This window comes from Protopterus annectens, chromosome 1.part0 (genome assembly GCF_019279795.1).
Source record: "Protopterus annectens isolate FY-2018-M chromosome 1.part0, PAN1.0, whole genome shotgun sequence".
In the NCBI taxonomy this organism is placed as follows: Eukaryota; Metazoa; Chordata; order Ceratodontiformes; family Protopteridae; genus Protopterus; species Protopterus annectens.
Genome location: NC_056725.1, coordinates 1,629,287,128 through 1,629,309,956, shown reverse-complemented (window position 1 = coordinate 1,629,309,956; position 22,829 = coordinate 1,629,287,128). Strand labels below are relative to the sequence as shown.

The following is a 22,829-nucleotide window of genomic DNA, read 5'->3' as shown; positions in this document are numbered from 1 at the left end:
ACTCTCTCCGAGGTCAGGAAGATTTTGCACTGTAAAGTATCTATCCTGGCGCCAATGCAGTCTATCACCTGTACAGGATCTAGGAGTGATTTGGATGCATTGATTGTGATCTCCAAACACAGGGCAAGGATCAGGAAATAATCTGTGGTTTGGGAGAGTAGACGCCTGGTGGGAGCAGTGAGGAGCCAATCGTCCAGGTACAGATAGACCTGATTCCCCTGAAGCCTCAGGTTAGCCGCTACCACTGCCATCACTTTGGTGAACACCTTAGCGGCTGTGGTGAGACCAAAGGGTAGGGCTCGAAATTGGTAATGACTGACTCCTAGCCAGAAGCGGAGGAACCTCCTGGAGCTTCTGTGCATCTTTATGTGATAGTAAGCATCCTGGAGGTCTAACGAGCATATCCAGGCACTCACTTGCAGGTTTGGCATGATGGACTGTAGTGTGACCATCTGTAATTTCTCTTTGGCAACTGACAGGTTCAGGGTAGAAAGGTCCAGAATGGGCCTTAAGTCCCCCGTTTTCTTTGGCACCAAAAACAATTTGGAGTACAAGCCCAATCCGGACTGATCTGGGGGGACAGTTTCAATGGCTTGTTTTTCTAGCAGCTTGGAAATTTCCTATGCTGCTGCCTCCCTTTGCATGGGTGGTACGTCCGGGAGGTGTTTGGGAGATTTGGGGGGACCCACAAAGGGGATAGAGTATCCTCTGGATATGATCTGAAGCACCCAGCGGTCTGATGTTATGGACTCCCATACCACTAGGTGCAAGGACAATCATCCCTCGACTGCCTCCAGAGTAGAGCATTCGGGCCACCCCTCAGGGTTGCTGCCTGGGCCTGTCCGAGAAAGGTTCTCGAGACCCAAAATTTCTCGGACTCCCTCTGCCTCTGGGCCGGTGTCCATTCTGTCTCCCTCTGCCTCTGGGAGAAGGAGAGCCCTGAGTGTCCCGGGAATACTGTGACTTCCGAAACACATCTTCTTTTGCCCTCTCTGGTTCCGGAAAAGGACCTTTGAGGGTTTGAGAAGTAGATCTCAATGGCAGACAGTGTCTTCCCATCCTTCTCACTCTGGATTAACGTCTCTTTGACGGTCTTACCAAAGAGAGTAGAGCCGTCATAAGGGGCATTGGCAAAGGATGCCTTGAAAGGTTCCGAAAATTGACATAATCTGAGCCAGGCATTGCACCTCATGGACATGCAGGACCCAGCTGCCCTAGCAGCTCCTTCAGTAGCATGTGAAAGGAGTCACATGGAAGTGTTGGCGACTGCTTTCAAAGTGGCTATCCTCGCAGAGAAAGAGACACTGTCCTCACCCATCATGGACTTAGGGTGAGACTCCTCCAGCTCCTTTACCAGGTCGCATTGGAGTCTAGTGACATGGGCCAGGTAGTTTAGCGCCCTAATAGAAAAGGTAGCTGAAGCGTAAACCTGCTTCCCTAGGCGGTCCATCATCTGTGACTCTCGGTCAGGAGGATGAACTGAGGAACTCTCCTGGGCAAGTTCCTTCTTTGTGGCTGCTTACCACCATAGCGTCTACGGGGCAGCCCTATCCATGAAAGGACTCAAAAATGTTGTCAGGCCTTTTTGGTATTGGTTCCATGGTGTCTGGCTCCTTCCATACCCATGAGGTGACCAGGTCCACCAAAGGATCCGTGGAAGGGGATACCCAGGAAGTAGATGGCCCTGTGCCGAAAGCCTCCAGGAACACGGACTCTTTAGAAGAAGGTTTGGGGTATACCAACCTCCCCACTGGTGTAGGATTTCCATGATGTCTCCAAAGGAGACATCCTCTGGAGGTGACCTAAGGGAACCTTCTCCATCATTCAAGTCTGTATCCTCGGTGAGGGACTCGGGGGAATCCAAGTGCTTTCTCTTGCACGTATGCTTGCGAGGCACCTATCCGGTGGGGCTCTCCAGGGAGCACTCACAAGCCACTTGTACCTCAGGAGGAACCATCTGGGGCTCCTCGAGCACAAGCTGTCCCTCTGGTAAAATGATGGGGATCGTAGAAAGAGCCGAGGGGGTCTGGCTGGAGTCCGAGGGGACAGTCAGGGGTCTCAATCCCGCTGAGAGAACCCTTTCTACCACGTCAAATGCTGAAGGACAGTGAACCTCCTGAGGAACCAATAAGGAGGCCGGTCTCCTGGGTCTGACTAGGGAATTGAAGCCAGACCCAAAGTGGACAGAGCTCCGAGGGAGGGAACTTGGCCCGACAAAGGCAGAGCCAATGAAAAAAGTTCCACTCCCTCGGATCCGACATCCAAGCTCCAGCTCTGAGAGTGGCTCGGATCCGAACTGGTCAGTTCCAACATGCTCCAGGCAGCTGTTGCCATCGAGGAAGCAGGTACCATTGGTGCTGACCCCCTGAATAAAGCCATCCTCGGATCCGAATACTCCAAACCCGAAGGACGGATTGGCGAAGGAGATATCGGTTGGAAAAAAGGAATTAAGCTCCCCTCTCCTGTGAGAGAGGGTGCTGGCAAGACCCCCATCTGGATCTGAGTATGAATGAACCTCATAATTTTATCCATATCGACCTCAGACAAAGACCGGGTGGACCTTGAAGAGGCCATGGATTCTGACCTTGCGGGTCGGGGCACCGGGCCCTAGAACCTGAGTGTGTCTCCTTCGGCTCCATAGAAAACCTTGGAGATTGGAGCCGAGGTGAGTCACGGAACCTTAAAGTCTTGACAGGTAAAGGGAGGTCTGGAGACCTCCCACATTTTTCCCATGACTTTGAGTCTCTCTCCTTCTCTCTGCCCCTTTTATGCTCTTCTTCTGCAGGCCTTTCCACAGGAGGTTGAGTCCCAGCCTGGGAGGGAGGAGAAGCCAGGGGAAGAGAAGGAGAGGCGGCCACAGCAGCCGCTGTGACCGAAGACGAGGTAACTGTCTCAGAAGGGGGAAGAAGGCCTTTCAGGGCCAACTTGGCCTTCCTGTCTTTAATGGCATGCAGGTTAAACCCTGCTCATATAGAGTAGTCTGTGCTCAGATGGGCCACGCTGAAGCACATAACACACAGAGTGTGGCCATCCATAAGGGGATAACTTATGGCCACACTCAGTGCATCTTTTGAATACAGGCTTATCAGCCATGGTATCAGAAGAAAGAATAACTGAAAAAAGGAAATGTTATTTCTTTCTTACTGAAAAACACCCACTCACCATACTCACACACAGAACACACTGAGGGGGGAGGGGAAGCAAAAACTCACACAACTACTCTAAACTAAGCTAACAACTCTAAAACTAGAAAATGCACCAAGCAAGGGGAGGAGAAAGGAGAACCTACACTATCACTACCTAAAGTTTAGAGGAAAAAAAAGAGATATTTTAAATTTACCCACTTACAACCTGGAGCTCTGGAGATCACGATGCTTTAGCTATTCGCGGCAAATGAGATCTGGGGGTTGGAAGGTAGTGGAGGTGTATTATGGGTAAGGGGAGGAGCTTGGAGCTTGAAGCAGATGCTAGTAAAGTTGCCGGCTCGGATCCGATATGGATCCTGTATCTCACAGGTTGAAGACCAAATGAAGTAAACTTCTTCAGATACAGTAATGTCTAATCAATCTTCAGGAATGTCTCCAGGAGAAGGTGGTATTCATGTGGAAGTTTAGAAGTTAGGAGGGAAGAAAGTGATAAAGATCTAGAAGAGTTTGTTTAATAGTAGAGGGGAAGTACCAACATCTTAGAAGAAAGCTGTAGTGGCTGTATTACCCAAGGACAATAAAGACCCATCAGACCCAGCTTAATATAAACTCATTTCAATTTTAAACCATGATTATAAAGTGTTTATGTCTATACTAGCTAAAAGAATGGCAAAGGTGTTGCCAAATTTGAGAGATATGGATTGGTGTGGTATTATGGAGGGGAGACAAACATTTGACCACATCAATAGAGCACTGATGATCATAAGGGAAGTATAAAGTAAGAAAATACTGCTGTTGTTGGTGGGGCTTGAAGCAGAGAATGCATTCAACAGAGTTAGCTGGGATGTTATGAGTAGGACAATGGAAGCATTTGCATTCCCTGATACAAAAATATGGTTAATTAAGAGGATATATGAAAAATCAGAGGTAGGAATTAAAGTAGGAGGATTCCTCTCTGATAAGTTGTGTTTGAATAGAGGAACTAGGAAAGGGTGCCCTCTTTCTTCTTTGTCATTTGCTTCATATTTAGAGCCACTGGCAAAGAAAATAAGAGAGTCAAAAATGCAATGATATAATTAGTATGTTAATCAAGGAAAGTTAGCTTTATTTGTAGATGATATTATTTTGTACCTGATAAATCCACAAAAGCACATCTTAGAGTTGTGGAACATTTTGAGGCAGCTACAAGTTTTTTTCGGGATATAAAATTAATGATAATAAAACAAAGGCTATAGCCGTAAATTATGTACTCACGCACAAACTGGTCCAGCAATACCCATATTTAAGGGGACACAATAAGTTGAAATATTTAGGAGTATGGATTAAAAAAAAATCTGTAATGCCAGCTAAGGATACTTGGAAAGAGACTAAGCAAAAGGGAAAACAAAAACTGAGAAACTGGAAGCTCTTGTTTATGGATATGGATAGTAAGATACAAGGAGTAAAAATGTTTAAGTATCTCTAATTTTTATATATGGGTCAGACATATTTTTATCAATCAGAGGAGTAGCTGTGGACAATAATTAATATTTTGTTCTTTCATGAGGAAGGGATTGGGGGAAAAGTAGTAGAAGTTTTATTTCTTTAGGGTTAAGCATGAGTTGTGAGTTGCAAAGCCATGTTTCAGTTGCTGTTAAAATACTACCAGAAAACCATCTAGCTTCATACCTCCATGCCATCCTTTAATTGAAGCTTTCGAAAAGGCATGCGAACGTGACTTATTTGAAATGTATACATTTAAAGTCAAACCTGAATTCTTTAATTTAACATTTGATGAGTTTTTATCAATTAAAAAGTTACATGATAATAATAATATAGTAATTTGACAAGCCGATAAAGGAGGTGCTATTGTTATTTTAGATCATGATATGTATTTTAATACTATGAATGCTATGCTTGATGACAATGGCACATATTCAGTGCTGAGCAATATGTTACTTGATAAGTTGATTAAGAACGTACATCATGAATTATATGATATGTTGCTTTGTGGGTTAGTGGATGGTGACTTATACAAATATCTATTAGTTGAATCTCCTTTAATTCCAACAATCAGGGGCCTTCCTAAGATACATAAAAGTCTGGACAATCCACCTTTGAGACCGATAGTCTCAGGTGGAGGGTGGTTGATGGAACCAGCTTTGATCTTTATTGAAAAACACCTCAGACCACTAGTCGATGATTCCACTGTTATATTAAAAGACACCCAACAATTTCTAGAAAGTTATGGTGAATACCTTTCTACTCATGTTACATCCAATGATGAGATATTAGTCACCTTAGATGTTATATTTTTATTCACAACTATTCCACATGATACTGGTATGGAATATACTAGACTTTATTTAATTGAAAAAGGGATGTCAAGAGATTTGGTTATTAAGATCTTAACTTTACTTGATTTAGTGTTGAAGTGTTGAATAATAATGTATTTACATATAATAACATCTATTATCTACAAAAAAAAGGGGTTGCAATGGGCACCCCTTGTGCCAATTCTTACGCCAATCTGGTACTGGCATACTGGGAACAGACATATGTGACAAGTAACACTCAATATAACAACAATATCAAATTCTACAAACGTTTTGTAGATGATGTGTTTTTTGTATGGGATGGCACAGTTGATGAATTGACTGAATTTATTGAGTATATAAATGGTAATTTAATTTCCTAAGGTTTGATTACAAATATTCATCAAACATGATTGATTTTCTCGATGTTCAAATTGTTAAAAAAGATGATATGATGCATTCAGAGATATATAGGAAATCTTGTTGGTGAAATAATATTCTACATCGTACCAGCATACATCCTCGACACATCTATGGAAATATTGTAGATAATCAGACTTTAAGAATATCCCGTCTTACAACCGACGATGAGACTTTCTTTTTGAAACGGGATGTTAGTTGAAATTTTTTTAGCAAGGGGTTACAACATGATAGAGGCAGAAAATGTCTATCAGGTTGATAGCACTGTTAGGAGAGGCAAAGGAAAACCTTATTTGCATAGACATCATAGACAGGAACCTGTAGAAAGGGATTGGAATGTAACTACTAATGTTAATAGAATTGTCATTCCATATAGTAATGTTAATCTGAAAATCAAGAATGTGATCAGTAAAAATTGGAGCATCCTAACCACTGATGAAAGAATTTCTGAGTTAGTGGGGGATAGGCCCAGTTTTACATACAGAAACACTAAATCTTTAAAAAGGTTATTGTGCTATGAAAATGATAATAAGGTTGTTAGTTTGTCTAATAGAAAGGGCACTTTTCCCTGTAGGAGCTGCAATCAATGCAATTATATGTCTGGAAAAATGTTTTGTACATCCAGATACAGGTATTGAATTTACTTTTAATTTTTATGTTGATTGCAAATCTAGAGATTTAGTGTATCTGGCAGTTTGCCAGTCATGCTCCTGCTTCTATATTGGAAAAACCAATAGAAGCCTTAGAAAACGAGTGAGGGAGCATATATATGCCATTAACAGGGAAGATGAACATAATGCTCTGGCTAGACATATTTTGAATGTAGGGACATCACATATTTTTAGGTTTAATGCACTGCAGTTAGTCAATAAGACCAATAGACTTGGAAATATAAAGAATCACACAGAAGAGTGTGAGAATAGGTGGATCATTAGGTTACAGGGACACAAGAGACATGGGCTAAATGAAAGAGCTACACTTAAGCCCTTTCTGATAGCATGCCCCTATAAACATTAGTTTTTAACTATACTAGTATTTTATTAGATCAGTCCTTTATCACATTAGTTTTCTTACCACCTTGTGTTATATATGCATTTCGTAATGTTTTTATAGCATTTATAATATTCATAATATTTGTTGTATATATATATATATATATATATATATATATATATATAATATGGTTACTAGGCTTTTTAAATGGCAAGCAACACTGTTTTTATCTATTTGTCTGAGTAACTTGATTAATTATAGTGAATTGTGATTTGTTGGTTTTTAACAATGATGACAAGTGTAATTGTTTAGCAGCCTTGATTGGTTGATCTGAATTTGAAATTTTATTTATAAACTGCTGCTTTTGAATGAATTATTTTGAAGTCTGAAGAAGCGTTGTTAAAATGTGAAAGCACTAACTATACTGCAGTAAATAAAGTGTTTTTTATCGGCCGTGGTGAGCCTCATCTGTTTTTGTTTTGTTCCTATAAGTATTAGTTTTGAGAAGGCTTTTTATCCAGGACTGTTTGTTTTTGCTCAGATTGTAAAAATCCCTTACAGAGTACTCTGTCAGAAATATTGGGTAAGCAAACGGCTGTAACTAAACTTATAATTTTTTTGAGCTGGGACACATGATCTGAATTGTCTAGACATAAATAAAGCATTATTAATTTTAATTCTGTTGGCTGCCAAAAAAGTAATTACTAGAAAATGGAAATCAAAATCTAAACCATCTGTATTTGAAGTACTGAATATTATAAAAAAGATAAAATGACTGGAAAAGGGATCTTTAGAAAAGGGAAGTAGAAAATTACATACAAATAAATGGAAACAGTAGGAACAATACATGCAGGACAATGTTCAGGAAGAAGAGGAGTGAAGTTTAAGAAAAGGCAGGAATTCAGCAATTCATGTAATGTTGGACTAATGAGAATTACCTTAAAAGAAAAGAAATGTGGTGCATAAATATGTAAATGGAAAAATTTTAATATGGTTTGTTTTCTTTTCTGTTAAAGTATGTTTGGTTATGTTTTAAGTGATCATTTAATAAGGTGTTGAAAAATACTAGCAGACAAGCTGCTGTTCCATTACAGGTTAGTTAAAGTCCAATTTTATTTGTTTTGTTTATTTTATTTGCAATTTGATTACCGGGGAAGTCCACTGGGCCAAATTGCCCCATTTTCAGTGGAGGCCCAGGGAGAAAAGCTCCAAGATGCATTATACAATTTAGATACAAATGATAGTTAATATTAAAGATCTTATGTAGAATAGTTACTCATAAATGCATTCAATATCATGCATAGTTAACAAATTCATTAAGCTTGAAGGTAGGGATCACACAGTTTAATTTGAGGAAAACAGATATGGGCTAGGTGTGGAAACAGTTTACATACAAACCTTTTAAGAAAATGTAAATAAGCTTTACATATACACATCAACCGTAGAATGCTATCTACAATATTTACAAGGCTGGGCTGTGTGAGGGTAGCTGTAGGAGGTGAGAGCTTAGAGAGAAACTATAGAAATTGTTGAGAGCTTAGATAGGCTCATAGGAAGATAACTATGAGAGTTGTAGAGATTGGGAACCAGAGCGAGAACCCCTTTGGATGAGGTTGGGTGAAGGCAGGTACATTTACATTTAGTGGACAGGTGTTTGAATAGTTGGGTTTTGAAGTTTTCTGAGTTTGGTATGGTTCCTAGTGTGGATGGAAGGGAATTCCCATTTTTTTGCCTAGTGAGAAAGATAGGAGAAGTTGGCCAGCAGGACGTTTAGGTTTATGGATAGTAATTAAGTTCTGATTTTCAGATCTGAGAGCTCTGTTGGCTGTATAAGGGGAAAGGATGTTAGTTAGAGCGGGACATTTTGTTGGGTGAAATATGAGTCTATGTGCAGTAGTGAGTTGGAGATAGTCTAGGTAGTTTGGGAGTTCAAGCCAATTCAGGGATTGTGGGGTTAAGCAGTGATGGGTGGCATTTTTAGATTTAGAGGCAAATTTAGAGATTTTGTTGTAGCAGATTTCTAGTTTAGAGGTGACAGAGGAGGACAAGTTGGTTAGGAGAGGGGCTCCGTATAATAAGGACGGAAGAAGATAAGTTGAGGCCAGAGTTTGCCTGGTAGAGTTGGAGAGAAAGTGATTATTCCTTTACAGCATACCTAGCTTTTAGTGGGTTTTCTTAATATTTTGTTGAATATGAATATCAAACGTGAGGTGTTCATCTACAGTAATGCCAAGTACTTTGTCAGAGGGGACTACTTCTATAGGTGAGTTGGATTGACTATAAGACGTTGAAGTTGTTTTTATCGTAGGAGAGGGTCTTTCTGGGAGGGAATAGTAGAATCTTTGATTTATTTGCATTGAGAGAGAGGTGGTTTTGGCACATCCAGTTTTCAGTTGTTGAGGAGGCAGTTTGGGTTTTAGTCAGCAATTCAGAAAGGTTTGAGGCAGAGAAGACTAAGGTTGAATCATCTGCGTACTGAATGATTTTAGCATCAGGAATAGCAGTGTGAAAATTATTGATGAAGATGCTAAAAAGCATTGGCCCAAGGATGGATCCCTGTGGTACGCCAGTTGGGGTAGGTAGGAAGGAAGAGATGGAGTTCTTCCATTTGACTACCTGTGATCTTGTCTGACAGATATCTGGCGAACCAGGATAAAGCATTATGTGAGACAGTAAGGTTTGAGAGATGACAGAGAAGGTGCTTGTGGGAAACAGTATCAAAGGCTTTAGACAGAGCGAGTAAAACAGTAGAAACTAAGTGGCCTGAGTCTTGAGCTTGATTGACAGTTTCTAGGAAAGAGAGTAGAGCGGTTATTGTGCTATGGCCTGGATGGAAGCCATGCTGGGTAGGAGTGAGAAGATTGTTTTGGGTCAGGAAAGGCATAAGTTGGAGGTGGATGCATTTTTCTCAGATTTTGGAGATTGGTGATAGCAAAGCAATGGGGCAAAAGTTTGAGATGCTGGTATTTTTGCCTCCTTTATGAAGAGGAAGAATATAAGCTGAGCACCAGAGTTTGGGGACGTATGATTCTTTTATGGATCGGTTGATAATGATGCTGATTGGGAGTGCAATGCCATCAGCAGCACATTTTAGGAAGGAAGAGGGAATATTGTCGGGAACGTTAGAGCAAGGTTTAAGTTTGGACAAAAGTTTTTTTATAAAGTTAGTGGAGATGGGTTTGAGTTCAAATAGATGAGGTGAGTTAGAAGGGGGAGAGTGTAGAGCAGTTGGGTTATTATTGGGAAATGTCTTGGTGAGGGTAGTAATAGTGTCTATAAAAAATGAGTTAAATTCAGAGCCTAGTTCGAGATCAGATTTACTTGGGTCAGGACAGGGAATATTCTTGGAGCCTGGACTGAGGAGTGAGTTTACTGAGTTCCAGAATTTTTGGGGGGTTTTATTGTTATTGGACTGAAGTTTGATATAGTAGGATTTTTTTGTCTTTGGTGATTAGTTGTTTTGCACAGTTGCGGAGCTGTATATATTGGAGCAAGGTATTATCCAGTTTATTGTTTTGCTAAAGATTCCATAGTTTGTCTCTGTGAGGCATAATCTGTTTTGTCTCTTTGGATAGCCAAGGAGCAGTTTTAGTTTTTATCCTTTTGTTTCTTAGTGGGGCTAGTGAGTTTAAAGTATAAAGGAAGACAGAGTTGAAGTATTCTATAGCCTTATCAAGAGGAAGGATGTTTAGAATTTGCCAGTTCATTTGTTTGAAAGTATTTGAGAAAGCAGCTGGGTTGAAGCTACTGAGGTTACAAGTTTGAATGTACTGATACTGGTGTGGGGAGGAACTAGTTGAGCGATGCATGAAGGCTGGGAGGTGGTCACTAAAGGCATCAGGAATTGGGCCAGAATTGGTTATTTTATTTGGATATGAGACTAGGATCCAATCTATAGTGGATCCGGGAGGGTTTATTTTGTTAGGTCGAGTGATGGAGAGGATTATTTGAGTGAAGTTATAGAGGTTAATGGATAGGGAGGGAGAGGGGCAATTGATTTTATTCCAGTCAATATTCACATCACCAAGGATATAAGTTTCATAGTTAATTTCAGTAGAGGCCCATAGGAGAATATTTTCGAGTGTAGAGATATTATTACCAGGTGAGATATATACAGCAATGATGCAGATATTTTTATGTTTATTTAGTTTTAGAATTCCAGCAGTTAGTTCAGTGTTCTGGAATTGAGGAATTGGAATTTGGAGGGGAATTAAGGTAAGAAGGTTGGAGTAGACTAGGGCAGTGCCTCCACCTTTTTTATTTAGTCAGTCATTTCTCAGACAATAAAATCCTGGGAGCAGACTCATACAGTCAGAGATAAAGAGCTTGAGAGCTTGAGCCAGGTTTCAGAGATGGCTAAGATATCTGGTTAGTTATGGCTGAACCAAGCTTGAAATTAGTGTACTTTGTTGTTTAGACTTTGTGCATTAATTGTAAAAAATTTTTAGGGTGTTGAGATAGGAGGAAGAGGGTAAGGGATGAGTGTTGTTAATAAAGGATGTAGGACCAGGGTTAGGATGGATATCACCAGCTTGGACTAGGTTGTTGAAGGAGATATCCTTTAGCCATATTGGTCTGCCAGGCATGAATTTTGGTAGATTGTAGCAGGTGACAGTATCTTGACTTTAGAGGAGAAGAGTTTATGGTGGAATAGGTGCAGAGGGTTGGGCTAAATGAGAGAAGAGGAGATAGAGTGGAAATGAAAGAAAGAGTGAGGGGGAAGGTGGGTTTGTATGGTAGTTGTCTTTGTAGGTGGTACTGGACAAGCATAGGTGGAATATGAGGTAGCATAGTATAAGGGAAGTAGGAACAGAAAGAGAAGGCTGGGGGACTGGAGGGTATGATAACTTGAGGAGAGCATGTTGGAACAAAGAGAGAGTGGCATGAGTGGTTAGGAAAATAGAGAAGGCTATGAAGAAGAAAGGGTTTAAAAAGTGATGGAGTATTCTAGAGATTTAAGGAAAGAGGAGGGCGGCTATAATTATTGGGTGGAGTACAGATTACAGAGTTTAAGAAGGGTGGCTATAGGTGGGAGGAGTAATGAGGGGGGAGCTGGTATTGGGTAATTAGGCTGAGAGGGTTAGGGTTGCCACCTTTTAACAAGGGCAAAGTGGGACATGGGGGTGTGGTCAACAGGATAGAGGTGTGGCCAACATAACACTGGCCACACCCCCACCACGACATCACCAGAGTTGTTAAAGGAGATGCAGTATTAGTTATGGATGCAACATTGTGACATTACAGCATACTGAAAACTCAAACCATTTAAATGAAGTGAACTATTACTGCAAACACACACTAATCAGTTGTAACAATAAATAAACTTTAAAGGAATAAAAAACACACTACTCATTAAACAGACACTTGTTTATTTAAAAAGTTAAAAAATTCATAAACCAACCATTGCTATTCAGAAAGAAAACTTAAAAAAATTCTACATACCACATACAAGCCAAGAATAAAATTAAGACTTTTTATTGTCAATTAAAGCTAAAGCAAAGAAAAAACACAAAACTACATACCCTAGTACTACATATGCACCCTAGCAAATTAATGCTAAACAAAGAAAAACACAAAATTACGAACTGCACCCTAGTACTTTATACTGCACACTAGTACAATAAATCACTTTTGTATTTTGAATTTGATTTTATGGCTTGAAGAAGGGCCCGATTTGAAACAATATTTGAGTAAAAGTCACAACATTTCATCCGGTAATTTACACTCATCATTAGTTCAGCTTTTAACAAGTCCACACTACATCGGTTTCGCACATCTGTCCATTTACCTTTCACCAATGAAAAAACTCTTTCTGCAAATGCGTTTGAGGATGGTATAGATAAAACCCTAGCAATTACCGGATAGAGTGTAGTCAGTTCATGCCCTTCTTTGAAAAGCTTCAGCCACTTCTCTCCTGGGGTCAAGCTTGTGTTACATAACTGTTCGAGAGAGGGCCTAATTGCCAAGTAGTCCCTAAAAAGGTAATCTTCATCTACATCCTGCAGACTCAGGGCAGTGGTCACATTAAGCAAGTCACCGAAGGCAAATGGCTCATTTAGAGATAATTTAGATAGTGTAAACAAGTAGTTGCTTTCAGTATAATCAAACCACTGCTCCAGGTATTTCACTGCTGTCTCCAAGAACAGAATGAAGTCTCTTTTCAGTTTGTTAGCAGAAGTGCTGTCTAATGTGCTCATAAGTGCCCTAAGTTTCCCTCCAAAGAAAGCACCTTCAGCTCTTGCCTGCAGTTTTTGCTTCAGAGAGACCATTACACAAAAAGTTTCCATGGCAGTAAGTGCTGATTTTTCGAATGTACTTATATGTTCATTAAAATCAACAAGAACAGCACAGAGAAAGTGCAAATAGTACTGGTGCAGCATAGGCAATTCATTCTCACCATGTTCATTAGCTGAAAAGTACTGTCATATCTGCCGGGGGGTCTCCTCTTCTCCCCCCTGAGAGAGGAAATAGGACTGGAGCACTGGGAGAGTTTTCACTACTCTTTCAATGGCTGGGAGTAGTGACAGCCACCTTGTTGGCACACGTCTTAACAGACTCTCATATTCCATGCCACAAAACTCAAAGAAGTCTTTCAAGTCTCTGGTCCTTGTGGCCGAACCTGAGAAGTGGCTGAAAAGTCTCATTACAAATGCTTCCACGTTGTATGGTAGTTGTACTGCAGCTTTTTTGGCTGCATTGTGAATGATATGGGCAACACAGTTAGCCTTCTGGAGTGACGGGCACTTTTCTTTTAATTTGGTATACACACCAGATTTCTTCCCATAGCTCACACTGGCATTATCAGCCACATAAGCTGAAATATGGTTCCAGGGCAAGGGGTGCCTTTCCATAAAGTTGGAAATTTGCTGTGAAATAACCTGTGCTGATTCATCAGGGTCTTCATAGAAGTCCAAAAGGCCATTCACCACCCCTTCTTCTTTAGAAAAATACCTCACAACAAGGGGAAATAATTTTATGTTCCCCTTGTTGGAAGCATCGGATGAAATTGCAAATGAAGTACCTGGTTTTTGAAGGTCATGCAGGAGGCATTCCAATGAGTGTGGTCCCAAAACATTTTCGACTATGGCTTCAGCCTTGGTTCTGCCACAAGACAGTTTCTTTGCAGTGTCTGAGTCACTGTACAACTGGCTGGCCAACTTTACTGCACAGTCCAAGCTGTTATACAAAATATTGTGCTTAACAGCATGGAAAGCCTCAGAGGCTTCTGCTGCAATGATCCTAAGTTCTGGTCCCTCAAGGTTTGCGTTCCTTGCCCACTTTGTCATCAGGTGAGTGGATTTAGCTTGAAGAATGGCAGTCTTATGTTGTTCAGTTGCCTCATGTTGTGCGACATCATTTCTTCCACCGTGGGTCACTAGAAATTCTCTCTTGCAGTACCAGCAGAATGCTTTAACATCAGTGCATCTCTCGATCCAGTCAAATTCTGTTTTCCAAACGTCCTGCCACTTGCACATTCTCTTGCTGCTGGTTGACTGTGATGAAACTGCTGCTCTCTTCATGCTTGAATCTGTACTTACCTGATATGCAACAGATTTACCAACACTGTGTTAGTAGGGTGCAGTAACATACTGCTGCACAGCACAAATGAACTGGCTTAAAAAACATTGGCACATGAAAGAACTGGCTAGAAAAACATTGGCATGTGAAAGAACTGGCTCGAAAAACATTGGCACATGAAAGAACTGGCTCAAAAAATATATTGCACATGAAAGAACTGGCTCGAAAACATTGGCATGCAAAAGAACTGGCTCGAAAAACATTGGCATGCGAAAGAACTGGCTTGAAAAACATTGGCACGTGAAAGAGCTGACTCGAAAAACATTGGCATGTGAAAGAACTGGCTTGAAAAACATTGGCATGCGAAAGAACTGGCTTGAAAAACATTGGCACACAAAAGAACTGGCTTGAAAAACATTGGCATGTGAAAGAACTGGCTTGAAAAACATTGGCACACAAAAGAACTGGCTCGAAAAACATTGGCATGTGAAAGAACTGGCTTGAAAAACATTGGCACACAAAAGAACTGGCTCGAAAAACATTGGCATGTGAAAGAACTGGCTTGAAAAACAATGGCATGCAAAAGAACCGAGGAATGGAGCAAAAGAGTTTACAAACAGTTTGAAAAAGGTCAAATAGTAAATGAAGTAATGTAGGGGGCATTTTTGCCATTGAAAACTAACATTAATACAGCTTGTAGAAAATGAAATGCATTATTTTTACCACTGAACATGCCCACCTCACCCCACCCCTCAAGACAAAAAAGGTAACCACATTCACTGAACCAAAAAACACTAAAATGAATGAGAATGCACAGTGGATACCATAGACCTGATTTAGCTTTTGACCACAGCAGTTAAAAGAAATGTATGGCACTAATTTACACAGCGCAATGATCTATTAATGAACATGCCCAACAGCAGCACTGGTCGTAATCGGATTATAATGAAAACAGTACATAAGTATATTGAAGACATCACTAAAACACCAAATACAAACTTTGCTACTTATAAACGCAAACTACCCTGTAACAACGACATGGTTTAGCACAATCTCAAATACATTGCATTAACTTCTGAGCATCCATCCACAAAAAAAAATAAACGGAAAGTCCATAAACATTTTAACTTTTAAAAATACTTCTTGCAAGAGAAGTAATATAAACTACAATGTACAGCAGACTCCATGGGCTCCTTTTAACTCAAAACAGAGCAATTAAGAGTAATTTATCCAGCACAGCAATGCAATAAACAGGCCCAAGTAAAAGCAACACACCCATATTCACATTACAAGCAAAGCAGTACATTTTAACCTTATTAAAAATGCATAATAAGTTAAATGCACACATTTACAAGTATAAATGAAAACAATCTTGAAACAGCTTCGGCAAATTGGCAACATGTACCTACTAGAATAATAAATGAATTACATTAATTGTTAACATTCCCCCTCAAAAGGTAGACTTGTACCATATACACATGGACTTGCAGGAACTAACAGGAAAAATTTCCTAAACAGTATATCGTAACTTCCTGAAAACAGCATTAAATTGCACACATTTCCATACAAAAAAGTGCAAACTATGCTCGAACATTTTCTATCTGCAAACAGACAATACCCAGAAAAAGCTACGACAATAGAAATGCGTCACACTAAATTTATATTTCACTGCCCCCAACAGAAACAAACAACTTCTATACACAGTTCAGCCTTCAAAAGTAATGCTTCCAAATCATACCCCCAGCAATAATAACAATTACATATACATTCAGGTTTATATCTTTAAAAACTACTACTCAAAAATATCAAAATAACCACTGCACAGATTTAAATTCTGCGTACTGCACCCACCATCTACCTTTAAACATTAAAAAAAATTAAACCACAATATATTCCCATTTTAAACTAGTACTCAAAATTCTCAAAATAACCACTGCACAGATTTAAATACTGCATACTACATCCCCATCTACCTCTAAACATTAAAAACTTAAATAAAGCACACTATTCCCATTTTAAATAACTAAAGCCACAAAATGCAAGTATCTACTTACCACTATCACAGTTATTGCTGGGCTAGCTTGCTTCCTTCCTGCTGGAATGGCTAGTTGGTTGTTCAAGTAGTGGCTGGGCTGGCTGGCAGGCTCCCTTGCTGGCTTCTTTCCTGGCTGGCTGGCTGGCTGGCTTCTTGGCTGGCTGGGCTGGCTGGAGAAATAGAATCAGATCTTCTTATCGCAGCTGCTGTAGAGCTTAGTGCTCTACAGCTGTGACCTTTATGGGGCTCTTCTTAGCAAGTTCCCGCCCCCTACAATCCCTGCAACCAATTACTGTGCTGCATTACCACCTGGACCTAGCAGAGAATCCCTCTAACTGCAGGTCCGGGTGGTGACGTAGCCGCATTGCCATGGAAAAACCGGAAGTATTTTCGGCTTTTCCACGGCAATTGAATTCGCGATCGCAAAAAGGGGAAAAACGGGACTTTTAAATTCCAACGCTTGGTGACTGCGGGAAGCGGGATGAGAGGCCTCAACCCGTGAGTGTCCCGCTGACAACGGGACGGGTGGCAACCATAGAGACGGTGGGGTAAGATAGGAATAAATCTACGAGTACTGGGTGCGGTGGGAAATTGGGGCAGGGAAGGGGAGCGGCGTGAGCCCCTAGGGTGAACGGAGCGAGAAAGAACACTAGAGGTGAGTATGGCAGGAAAAGTATCAGCAAAGAGCAGTTTAAAGGCTGTAATTGGAAGGTATGAGCCAAATATTTCCAGCCAGGAAAAAAAGGCTGCCTTTACAGAGGGTGGTTTAGCAGGGGGGAGAAGATATTTGCAGTCTAAGGATATTAACTCATAACCAACTGTTTATAAAAAAAATAAAACTTGTTGGGATTATAAAGAATATCTAGGATTTATATTGGTAGATGCTGCCACCTAATGGTAGAAGGAGATAGCAAACAGCAGGGAAAGTTGGACCAGTCTTAGGTTTAAATATATTCTAGGGTAGTGACAACAGGAGGGGGAAAAGGCAAACTGTCTGTGGTAGGCTGCTAGAACGCACACACAGGAGGGCGGATTAACTCTATAGATAGTACATCAAATCTACATTTAATTAGTGTTAAGCAACATACATTTACACAATCTTGTTGGGGGGGGTCTTCTCAGTAGTATTTTTCTAAGTACTAGGCAAGGTGGCCAATTCAGGGTGTCTTCAGGTGATGGCAGAAAGGTATTCCTTTTGCGTTTAAAGCAGGGAGGGAGCACTCGGGATGGATTAGTGAAGAGGAGACGGAGACAACATTGAGTTAGTTAATATTGCAGATGTAGAGGAGAAGGTAGAAGGTAAGGGATGTTTAGAGAAGAAAGGAGGGTGTAACAAAGCACAGTAGTAGAGAGAGGCTATGGTTAGATGAGGCTAGAGCAAGTATGTAGAGGAAGATTAGGTTTAGGGGATTAACAATGGAAAGCAGCAGACATTATGCTATGAACAATACAAGTTAGGCAATATAGGCTCCATTAAATAGAACAAAACATTAATTCGGCAGTTCAGCATGCTATCAGTGACCCTAGTCCATTTGAGAGGACAGGGTTATACAGCAGTAGAGCCAAATATAAGCAGCAGAAAGCAAGGGGTAAATCATAAAGTAATACTATAAAATCTCTAAACAGTGCAATATATACTGCTCAACAGACTAACACAGTAAACTATGATATGTTCATGCTGTGCAATAACTTGTGCTGAACAGTTTCAAAACAGTTTTCAGAACAATATAAAAGCTATGTGGTGCCCTTACAGAGACAAACAGAAAAGAAAAAAAGCTGCTAAGCCTGTAATTAAGCTAAAGGCTCTAGTAGGACCATTGATCCACCTTGAAAGAGAAATAAAGGCCTTCAACGTTTCGGCCCCAAAACTTGGACCGTACTACAAAAGGAGGGGGAGTATCAATATTCGTCAAAGATACCCACACCTCCAGGTTGGTGGCACAGCACAAAGCATCAGAGACTATCCATGTGCAACTAACAGTGGGTAAAACTGCCTTCCAGTTTATAGCCTGCTACAGACCACCCTCGCAAACCCAGGAGCCCCACTCGGCCTTCCTGAGAACACTGGAAAATATGAAGGTCTCTCCAAACACCATTATATTGGGCGACTTCAACTACCCAAACATAGACTGGGAGCATTACTCTAGCTCCAACACCCTAGCCCAAAGGTTCCTAGAATTTATAAACTCAAATGCTATGGAACAACTTGTTACCACTCCTACAAGAGGGGAAAACATACTGGAACTGATCATCACCAACATGGGGACTCTATGCTCCAGACCAGAAGTGTATCCCTCACTGGTAAGATCAGACCATAAACTAATCTCACTGGATATTCACATCCCGACTCCACCCCCTGCCCTGAAAACCACAGTGAAAAACTTCTCTAAAGCAAATTTCACACTCCTTAAAACCGAGGTGGAATCCTTCAAAGCCCCCGGGCCTGTGAAAAATATGGCCCAGACCGCAGAATCCTTTATAAACGCATTCTATGAACACCTTCAGGAATGCATGGATCATGCAATCCCAAATAAAACCAAGACCCAATCCTCCAAAGGCAGATGCCCTGTCTGGTGGACCCCAGCCATAAATAAACTATACAACAGAAGGAGGAAGCTACTACATGATAGAGCAAAATCCCAAAAAGGGAAGGCATCTCTGATCAGTATTAGCAAAAAACTACGGGCACTCATAAAATCGTCTAAGGCCAGCTTCGAGAGAAAAATTGCACAGGACACTAAGGATAATCACAAGGCTTTCTTTAGTTATGTTAGGAACCTGGGTGGGAATTCCCAGATATGCTCAGAATTAGTCCAAAATGAGAAAAAATACACCAAACCCACAGACATTGCCAACATCCTAGCTGACAGGTTCAGCGCAAACTTCCCCAACCAAAAGGGCAAATATTTATCCCAGAAGAGTGCTGCCCCCCTGACATCTCAGATGCTCAGGTAAGAGCTGCCTTCTCCAAAGCAAAAAACACAGCATCAATGGGACCAGGCGGTGTCCCGGGCTGCATCCTACATGAACTCCAAGAAGAGCTAAACCCAAACATAAAACTACTGTTCAATCTCAGCCTTACTACAGGATACGTACCCAAAGAGTGCCGTACAGCAACAGTGGTCCCTCTCCACAAAGGTGGTGCCTCAACGGATCCTGGAAACTATCACCCTATAAGCCTGACTAGCTTGGTCTGCAAAGATATGGAAAGGATCATCATGGACCTCATAAATAAAGATATTGGGGACCTACAGACACTGGATCCTACCCAGTTCAGCTTTGTTAAGGGCAGATCCTGCCTCTTAAACCTGGTTGATTTCTTTGAAACAGTCACCAAGGCCATTGACGAGGGGAAGGTGGTCCACACAGCCTACCTGGACCTCGCAAAAGCCTTCGATACAATACCCCACTCGGGCATTATAGATAAGCTCACCAGCTTAAATATAAACCTCTATGTCACTAGATGGGTTGCAAACTGGCTCAAGGACAGAACCCACATGGTTAGAATTGCTGGAGCCATGTCAGACTCCAAACCAGTTACAAGTGGCGTCCCCCAAGGCTCAGTCCTGGGACCTCTCTTGTTCGGTATATATTTCTCGGAGGGACAGGCCAACACGGAAGGACTGTGGCTGACTAAGTTCGCAGATGACTGCAAACTGGGCGCCATAATCGACTCTCCAGCTGACACAAGCATCCTCCAAAGGGCCTCATAGAAACAGACAACTGGTGCCAGAGCCATGGCCTCAAGCTAAATGCCAAAAAGTGTATAGTCATCCCCTTTGGCAAAAACAAAGTGCCCACAAATTACCACATAGGTGGTACCCCATTAAGTACAGAAGAAGTAATTAGGGACCTGGGGACCCAAGTTGATAGCAATCTCTCATTTGACAACCACGCGGCCAAAGTGGTTAGAAAAACATTTTATATAGCCCACCTAATCATGAAGGGATTCACATCTAGATCAGGGGAGGTCATCGTGCCTCTTTACTCATCCCTCATCAGGCCCATAATTGAGTACAATGCCCCTTTTGGGATGTACCTTACCAGACACCTGCAGCAACTGGAAAGACCCCAAAAGTACCTCACCAAGAGGATCATAGGGCTCAAACAGATGCCATATGCTGCCCGGTTAAAGAAACTCCAGCTCTACTCAGTGGCATACCGCCTGCTCAGAGGCGATCTGTGCCTGATGTATAAAGCCATGTCCAACCCGGAATTAATGGACATGCTGCACCTCAGAAAATCCAAATCCCATCGAGCTATGTGCTCGAGAGACTTGAACCTCAGCACTGAAATAAATAGGACATGCTGGAGGGACAGATTCATAACCCAGAGGCTCCCTTCACTCTGGAATAAAATCCCAGTCCAGGTTAGGCAGAGTCCCTCATTGACTCTCTTCAAGAGGAATCTTGATGAGTGGATGGGAGATCGTAGTTTTACCCCAGGTATCACTTCTGTGTCACTGTTGCGGCACAGTATACTAACCTCGAAAAAGGGCATAGCAAAATTAATTTAAAATGGGTGGCAAAAGTCAAACACACTCTGGCTAGGCTTATACATGCCCTAGGGCAGATAGCCTAGTATGAACCTATGAACCTATGATATATGTTCATTGGCGTCCTTTTAATAGGACATCTGGAGAACAGACTTGGCCAGCAAAGTGCAATAGTCGAGCCCTGTATACTCAGACTAAAGTAATGCAGCTGGCGACGACATAGGCAACTCCATTTTCCCAGTTCCTCACCCTTCCAATAATTTGAGGGGTTCTTCTGAGATCCATACTTGGAGAGACATCTTTGCTTTACACCTTGTTTATAAATGCAATCTCTTTTTACCTGCCATAAATAAATCCAGTTTTACATAAAAAAACTTAATTTCCAAGAATGCAGCTACATTTTATCAGCTAGTCCTTAACTCCTAGATATGCTAGTATCTTTCATGTCTTTAATTAAAAAGAAAAAAAGGCTATTTTAGATAATGATATGCAAACAAGTTGGGAAACCATCATCTTTATGTACAAAGCACTTGAAACTGCCAGAAATTCAAATGCCTTGCATTGTGGATTAACCTGCATTTGCCCTTTTCCTTTCCTATACTCATCACAGGCTAGTCAGTAAATTTTACAAATCTGACTACCTTTATACTAAAGTAGTCAAATTTACACTTGAAAAAGGTATGCTCATCCTGTTTTTGAGGTGTATCCCTGCCTGTTATTGCAAAAAAAGTCTTCAAGGAAGTGTCAGAAACTAAAAATTGAATTAAATAAAAATAATATACATTCTTATTTTATCATTTTTAAGTGGGTGAGATGGTTGGTCCACATACACGTTTTAGCCATGATCCAGGCTGCTAGGGCAAGTGTAAATGCAAAATATCAAATGCATACAATTTACTGCAGCCAATCATTCAGTCTTTACTTTATTTTATTTTGTTGAGCTGTAGCAGGAAGCAATAACACCTGGAAAACCTGCTGTAGACTTGGAGAGAACATACAGACTCCAGAGAGACAGTAAAAAGAAGTCAAGAATGAACCCTCTACATCAAAAATGTCTAGCAGTGCTCTTTCCATTGGAGCACCATACAGTTTCTTAGCAGCTCTCACTCTTGTTTTTGTTCTACAATAGTCAACTGATCTGTAATGGGGAGCCTTTGTGGATCTGCATCTGAGACTCTCCTTCCTTTCACATTTCAACTATTTTTTTCTCCAAAGTTCAAGAGGCCTCATGCCTTCCACTGGACTGGGACACCATACTGCTCCTCCTCTCACAGGCATTTCGCCTACATCACTAATGAGGGTGGAGTCTCAGTGAGATAAGTGGTACACTTTAATGCACAGATGTGAAAAACTTAAACAGAAAAGCTCTGTCTGGTAGCTGGAGAAAAGTTTTCACAGGTGCCTGGAATGGCTGTTGTTGAAGCATAACTGGGCACATGCCAGTGGTGATTTCCTCTCTCTTTTGATAAGGGAAGAAGTACAGAATGTCCCAGTGACAACTTAAATTCTACAAAAATTATGAGAATAATGAGTTGGGAATCTTTCAACCAGGCATGAGGGCAAACAGCTTCCATTTCTGTCCCTTGGGACTCCTGATGTGACATTTCAGAAATGAAACTCCATTATATATTTAGGCTTATGTTGACATCACTGTTAAGAAAGAGGGCTAAGAACCGTCACTGATGATTTTAGTGACATTGTAATCAGGCTTGCCAGCTCAGGCTAAAGAGATGTCTGTGGTTGCTTTGATATCAGCCTGGCATACAGATGCTTTAATAATTATGAAACTCGCACCTTTTCTAAACCTTAAATCTAAACTGAGAAACTATACAGAAACTGTTTTTCTTGTGGGATGGCACTGCCTCTGGATACACACAGTTAAAATAAATCTCAAGAATACTAAAGTTCAAAGAAAGCAAAATATCCAA

The 22,829-nt window shown here is 41.0% G+C and overlaps 1 protein-coding gene across 1 annotated transcript in view; it reads right to left on the bottom strand.

Annotated features, from left to right (window-relative positions):
- MEI1 (meiotic double-stranded break formation protein 1) overlaps positions 1-22,829 on the bottom strand; it is a 2,282,292-nt gene that overhangs the window by 744,724 nt on the left and 1,514,739 nt on the right. The window lies entirely within an intron of this gene.